This window comes from Adelges cooleyi, unplaced genomic scaffold (genome assembly GCF_023614345.1).
Source record: "Adelges cooleyi isolate 19-005CV unplaced genomic scaffold, UGA_ACOO_1.1 ACOO_flye_CR_arks_rails_tigmint_CR_PRNA_519, whole genome shotgun sequence".
Taxonomy (NCBI): Eukaryota; Metazoa; Arthropoda; class Insecta; order Hemiptera; family Adelgidae; genus Adelges; species Adelges cooleyi.
The window spans coordinates 1,409,601-1,416,670 of NW_026096208.1; the positions used below are offsets into that span (position 1 = coordinate 1,409,601).

The following is a 7,070-nucleotide window of genomic DNA, read 5'->3' on the forward strand; positions in this document are numbered from 1 at the left end:
GTATCGGCTATGTGTACCCGTGAAAATTTAAAACCAATTTGGAATACCCAACATTATATTTTTTCACCGGCGTCACAAATAAATTCTTATTGAAAATAAGTTTTAACAGAAAAGCAAACATTTTAAATATAATGTATGTTTTTCATCACACTACCATTCTGTATAGTAAATTTCTTAAAGGAATATATTTTAAAATTTGATAACATTTAACGCTATTTTAATACTATTCCACTTATACAAATAATAATTACCTACTAATAATATTTATTATTATTACTCATGATAAGTCAAACCAATTATATTTATTAAAAACCTTCAACATTTTGTGTAAAATATATAACATTTAATATCTTTTTAAATAATATTGTTTATACTACCACCTTACTATGATTTTTATAGGTATATTTTAATATATTATAATAAACGTTATCATTAAATTATCGCTTCTCTAGATCACTATTCCAATATATAATTCATTGTAGACCATTCATAATCTTTCTAATTTATTTTAATATTAAAATTTGTACTTGCTAAGGTTTATACTCACAACTATCAAAGTTTTACTATAGTTTCTAATAAAATTAGTCTTAATATTTTTTAGTTGACACTACCGCCATAACATTTTTACTTCAAAGACTATAATAGTTGAATTTTGTCTTTTAAATTATTTACCTGTTCTACACTACTTTCACATTTTAATTACAAAATAAGCATTTTCTCTTAGATTTTTGCTATAAAATTTGAACAAAGCCACCTGTTGAAGGAAATATATGGTTGTCATATTTAGATTGGTTTTGTAGTGGTAGTCTATAGTTTTTTATAGGTATATTTTTAATATATTATAATAAACGTTATCATTAAATTATCGCTTCTCTGGATCACTCTTCCAATATATAATTCATTATTTATACTTATTTTAATATTAAAATTTGTACTTGCTAAGGTTTATACTAACAACTATCACAGTTTTACTATAGTTTCTAATAAAATTAGTCTTAATATTTTTTAGTGACACTACTGCCATAACATTTTTACTTGAAAGACTATAATAATTTAATGTTATCTTTTATAATATTTACTTGTTCTACACTACTTTCACATTTTAATTACAAACAACTATTTTCTATATAGATTTTTGCTGTACAATTTGTACAAAGCCACCCGTTGAAGGAAATATATGATGCTCATATTTAGATTGGTTTTGTAGTGGTAGTCACACAACAATCATATTTGTCTAAGGAAGTTATGGGGAGAGGCAGTACTGACAGCTACTTATCTAGAAAATATACTACTAACACATGGTAATTTCAACAAGACACCTGTTGAATTTGTGACTAGGATATTTAAAATGTTTCTAAATTCGAATTCTCAGATGAGTTACTTTAGTACACATTCCTAACCAACTAAGGCGCATGTTAGATTCAAGATCGAGAAAACTTTAAGTGATGGTTGTACAATAAACCATTAAAGAATATTAAACCATTTTACAAAGCCGGGATGTCTTTTTTTATGAAAATGTATTGTTCAACTCAACAATTGAAAGAGAAAAAAATAATTTTTTTAATGAAAATTTAGAAAATGTTGAAACAAGAGTAAAAAATATTGATAAAAAACCTCAAAATGAAGAAAACATATATTATTTAAGTGGTAAATCATAGTAAAGGCTTTGATTCTATTGAAACGTATGTGCCTGTCTTTACCATAGTGACTGTTAGCACATTACTAGCACTAGCAGTACACAATATTTTAATAAAAATCACAAGTGGTTTAAAGTATTAAATATCACTAAAAGAAATTGTTTATTATGTAATACATTAAATAAAACAACAATTTAGATACAAGTGACACATATAAATATTATTGAGGTAAAATAACAACAGTAGGTGCGATTAAGTTTTTTAAAAGCTAACTACGATTGAGGTTCTATTTTACATGAACCATCCCATTGTCTCATCCAAAACGTCCTCATGTTCATTATGAATTGGACGACCCATTGGCCTTACCACAACAATAGAACCGTAATGAGGTCTGTAATGGAATCTGCCGTTTTGTGAACTTAACATACAAACATTATCATCTGAATCAACACGAGCGATTTTTATATACGAATCTGGGAATTGCATACTTCGGAGCAAACCTATTAGAATACATATTTCCTTAAGGTTGGTGAACCCTGGTGTTCCTCTACCTAAAAAATTATAAAAAAAATTGTTTTTAAAAACTTTGCAATTTTAGCTTTCATCTACTTTTTTTTTTTGTTCAAACACCGTTTTTACATGTGTATAAGCAAATTCAAAGAAAAAAAATTACAAAACACATAAAAAAAATCCTATTTTAAGTGTCCTATTATGAAATTAAATTTATTAAAATTAATTTAAAAATGAATAGCCGCAGTTTGCTTTAAAACTTTTTAAATTTATTTATTGTTATGGATTTAGTTTTTCTTTATTTAATTTGTATTTATGAAGTTTGTTACAAGTAGAACAACAATCATAATAGATGTAATATTTACAAAGAGTTGATAAACAGAAAAATGAAGCCTACCAATGGAGGAACTCAATTTTTTTTATTCTATAAAACTAATAATAACATTTCACTTAATTTTATGTGTACTATTCTTATTCTAGTCTTAAATATTTTATACATCAAGGAAAATTTTTGATAAAAGGACATTGCAAAAGTGACGGATCAAAAAAGTTTAAAGTGACAATAAATTAATAAAACAAATAAGATTATTCATAATCCTTCCAATAGTTGTATGTTAAAACAGGAGTCTAAAAAACTCATTCGTATATGTTGTGTACTTGTATTGTTTTATTATTATTGATATGTTTATGTAGAAATCGAAAATGACGTCAATAATAAAATATCCACCTTTGGTAATTGTTAAGAATATTTGGATAGACAGTATATTAGTGTACTAGGCCAAATATCTAGCGTAGCATCGGCTATACAAGAATATAAGTGGATACAAGAAATACTTGTTGAGATGAAGTGTATAAACTATAAATATATTATTTGAATAGTACATCGAATAAAATAATTACAATTAAAAGTAAATCTAGTAGAAATCTACAAAAATATTTATATTTACTTATTGCAGCGATAAGTAAAAGTCTTGTAAGATATCCCATTATCCTTCGTCTACTATTTCCAAGCCAAGACAATGTGCGACGATCATTCTCATAATCTGTGAAAAAAATAAGTAACAGTGTTATAAATAAAATTAAAAAAAAAATAGTTAATTGGCTTATAAACTAGGACTATAGAGCTATTTACGTTATTTATTAAACGGTTCCTTACTTTCGTTGAGGTCATTATTAGGCACAGGGATATCTGTATAAAAAATGTGAAAAGTTTTAATATTTTACAATAAAAAACTCACAAAAAAGTTCGAATTATAAATTAAATGATTATAAAACTTAAAAATTATGATTTTTGAAAATAATTCACATTAATGTGTGTTAGACAATATATTATTACTTGTAACTTGGAATATTGCTTGTTGCACTGCCTCCTGATCAGCTATGGCAATATTTTCTGAAATACAAATAAAATAACGTATATTTTCTTATGACAGGAATTTTAATATAATAGATTATGTCTATTTTAGTTTTTTAATTTGATAATTTGGTAACTTTTTATTAAATTAAAAAAAGTTAAATACGACACTTGAAAAATACTATATATTATATTTTATTATGACAAAAATGATAATTTATTTTATATTAAAAAAAATATGATTTTCGCATATAATTCAAACAAAAAAAATTAATATGGTACGTAAACAAAAACCGTATAATAAATACTTATAATAGAAACTGATAGTGTCAGTATTAGGACTATAAAATATATACGAATAGGTTACCTGGTAAGTTGATAATAAACGGCTCATCTAAAATTAAAACAAATATATGTTATCAAGCTATGTGGAAATTAACTATGTATATAATAACTATTTTTAATTAATAAATTTGATGAAATAAATTACCTGTAAAAGAGCTGTTCACTAACGAAACGTTAGGATTTAATATTTTTGTAACTTATAAAATATTAAGTATATACCTTTCCATTTTTTTGATAGATTTTAATAATTCTGAAGTGTCTTTTTCATAGACAACGTTGGATGTTGAAAGAAAATTTAAAGAGAGTACACATTTTTTTAACTAGAATTTTTTCAATGAAAAAACGAGAAGTACTACTTAAATTTGAGGTAGAGATTTAATATCTAGGAGTTTTTTTTCGGGAAGACTAACATCAATTGAAAGTGTGAGCCATTGGAAATAAGCATCTGTGTAAAGTATAAGTAGTATATAACAATTGGTTACCGTGCTCAATTGTGAATCTAAAATTTGCTTTATCTGAAATTAAAACGAAAATATGTTATGCCCAATTTAGTTATTAATTATTATCAAAAACTATGTGATAATACTTTCAATAACTAATAGGAAATATTATTACCCGGTATTGCCAACATCAAATTAAGAGTGTCTAAAATTGGAATAATATAACTTGTTTAATTAAAGATGTTCGATATTTTTAAAGTATTATAATTTTAATACTTTTTTCGAGTAGCATTCTATAACGAATTTTTTTATTTTTATTGCATAATAATAATTACCGAACTTTTTATTTCCGTTAATAATATTTAAAATTGCAGTTTTCAGTCCTTCAAAATCTATAAGCAAATAGTGGATTTAGCTATACACAAAATTTCAAATGAAATCTTAAAAATGTATATAATTATAAATAAAAATGTTTAGAACAAGAATTTACATAGCTTTACAGTGACTATTTACCTAACGCTACTCAACCTGTAATGTTAAGGGGATTGAATACAGCCAGTTATTTGGATGAATTAAACCCAAAAGCCAGACAAAATTTCGAATATTTAGGATGGCTCGATTTTAATTCTTTAGAACAATACGTGTTCTTTGGCAACATTATTTATGTAGTTTAATTGATATACAGCAGGTTTCACCAACTCTTGTTAAACACCTTCTTAACACAATGTAAGTTACCCAATCATTTAAAATTAACATCTGATATAATAAAACTAGTTTCTTCATAATATTAGTATTGTTAAATTATACTTGTTAAGTTAACAAAACGTTAGTTGGGTTACCAAAGCGGTTACATCGATTTCAACATTCTCTTTGGTTATGAGAACCAAAGATATGTGATAGATGATAAGTGATTGTAATATTTAATTCGTCAGTTTGTTATTATTTAACATTTTATTTTACTTTATTTCAACTTTTCACTTTATATAAATAATTTGTACATAATTTTGTAACACATTATGTATATATTTATAGTCTATACCTTTCTAAAAATAGTTTGTCATCAAGCACAGGCAAGACATTCCTAATAATATTATCTCAATTATAAAATACAATAAATTATGATATACCTATAATGCAAGTCCATGCCATTCCTTTGATCCTGATCTACCTACATAAAATAACTTATGCTGACCTAATAAAAAATTATCGAAGTTGTCATTTCTACAGTTCTGTAAATACTCATTTTAAAGAAGGTCCTCATCAAAGGTGTAATTCTTTATTTATATTACTAATATGCTCAGTCAACAAAAGTTATGAAACAATTTTTTAACTATAATAATATAAATATTATTTATATAGGGTGGCCCCACAAAGATTTGACAAATGAAATAACTTTTGTTTTTGTGAATATTTTTGAGATTTTGTTTTAAGTGCAATAAGAACCACGGTGCTTACATCGCAAATGAGTATAAATTATTTAAAAAAAAAAAATCTCAAAAATATTCACTAGAACAAAAGTTATTTCATTTGTCAAATCTTTGTGGGCCACCCTGTATAAGACTACAGAACATTTTTACATGCAGATTTCGGGTGAAAAATTTTAACAATGTGTTAAGGCTAACAAATCGATGAAACCCAATTTTCATTAACTAATTGTTAAATATAATTATCAATAAATTAAGTTCTTAACAAGTGTAGGTAAAACCGGTTGAATATGTTGCAAATTTAATTTACATAATTACAGAAAATTTAAATATTTCAATAAAAGTCGGCTACCTACAAATTATAGTACTGCTATAAATTATAATACTGTAGCCAAAAAACTTGAATCCTATACTGTCGAAATTTTGTTAGACTTTTAGGTCTAAAATAAACCAAAATGGCCAATACCCATAAAAAAAAATTATTTAAATTAAACCTTGAAGCTTGTACAAAGTAACTGGTAAATAAATTGGCATGGTCGAAATTGATTAAAACCTTTTTTTCCCTTAAATAATGCGTATACAAAACTTCGTTTAATAATAGGAATAGATTTTTTGAATAGAAAATATACAATGTATTCGATTTTCTATTACAACTTAGTATTTATACAGAATAATTTGGTATACTGGTATAATATACCCGTATTGAATTATATGACAATTTTAGATACAAGAGCGACATATAAATTTTATGAAAGTAATGTAACAAGAACAGGTGCTATGCTTTTTTTTTAAATCGAGCTAAGATTACTGGTCTCTATTGCGGGTACCAATCCCTTAGCTTATACATAACTTCACGTAACATATAACGTACAAGCCCTGTTTGCCTAATCACAACAATAGCGCCGTTACGAGGTTTGTATTTGTATCTGTCATCTTGTGAAGTTAACATACAAAAGTGATTAGAGTGATTAACATCAACCGTTTTATTACATGAATCTGGGAATCTTATACTTCTGAGCAAACCTAACAGACGACATATTTCGGTAAGGTTGAGGTATTCTGGTGCTCCTTTACCTTAAAAATTAAAAAAAAAATGTAACTACTTAGATTGTACAAATTAATTATTTTTTTTTTTTATATATACAACTAGCAGGCCATGGCACCAACATTTTATTAAATTCAATGAGTACTTACTCTTGTTCTGAACTATCATCTCTTAGATGCCTTGCAAAATAATTTATTTAATATGGCATTGTCTAAGTGATGGACCAAATAAGATTAAAATGACAAGAAATAAATAAGACAAACTAGGTAAATCATGTTGCTACCAATAGTTGTATGTTACAATAAGAGTATAGAC

The 7,070-nt window shown here is 25.6% G+C and overlaps 1 protein-coding gene and 1 long non-coding RNA gene across 2 annotated transcripts in view; both read right to left on the reverse strand.

Moving 5' to 3' along the window:
- Window positions 1-7,070, reverse strand: part of LOC126842399 (uncharacterized) — a 50,646-nt gene that overhangs the window by 22,901 nt on the left and 20,675 nt on the right. The window lies entirely within an intron of this gene.
- Window positions 3,104-3,912, reverse strand: LOC126842411 (uncharacterized). Its single transcript, XR_007686328.1, has 4 exons — window positions 3,869-3,912; window positions 3,484-3,540; window positions 3,304-3,336; window positions 3,104-3,190 (listed from the first exon to the last, which is right to left on the reverse strand). It is a non-coding gene; the product is annotated as an uncharacterized LOC126842411 (long non-coding RNA).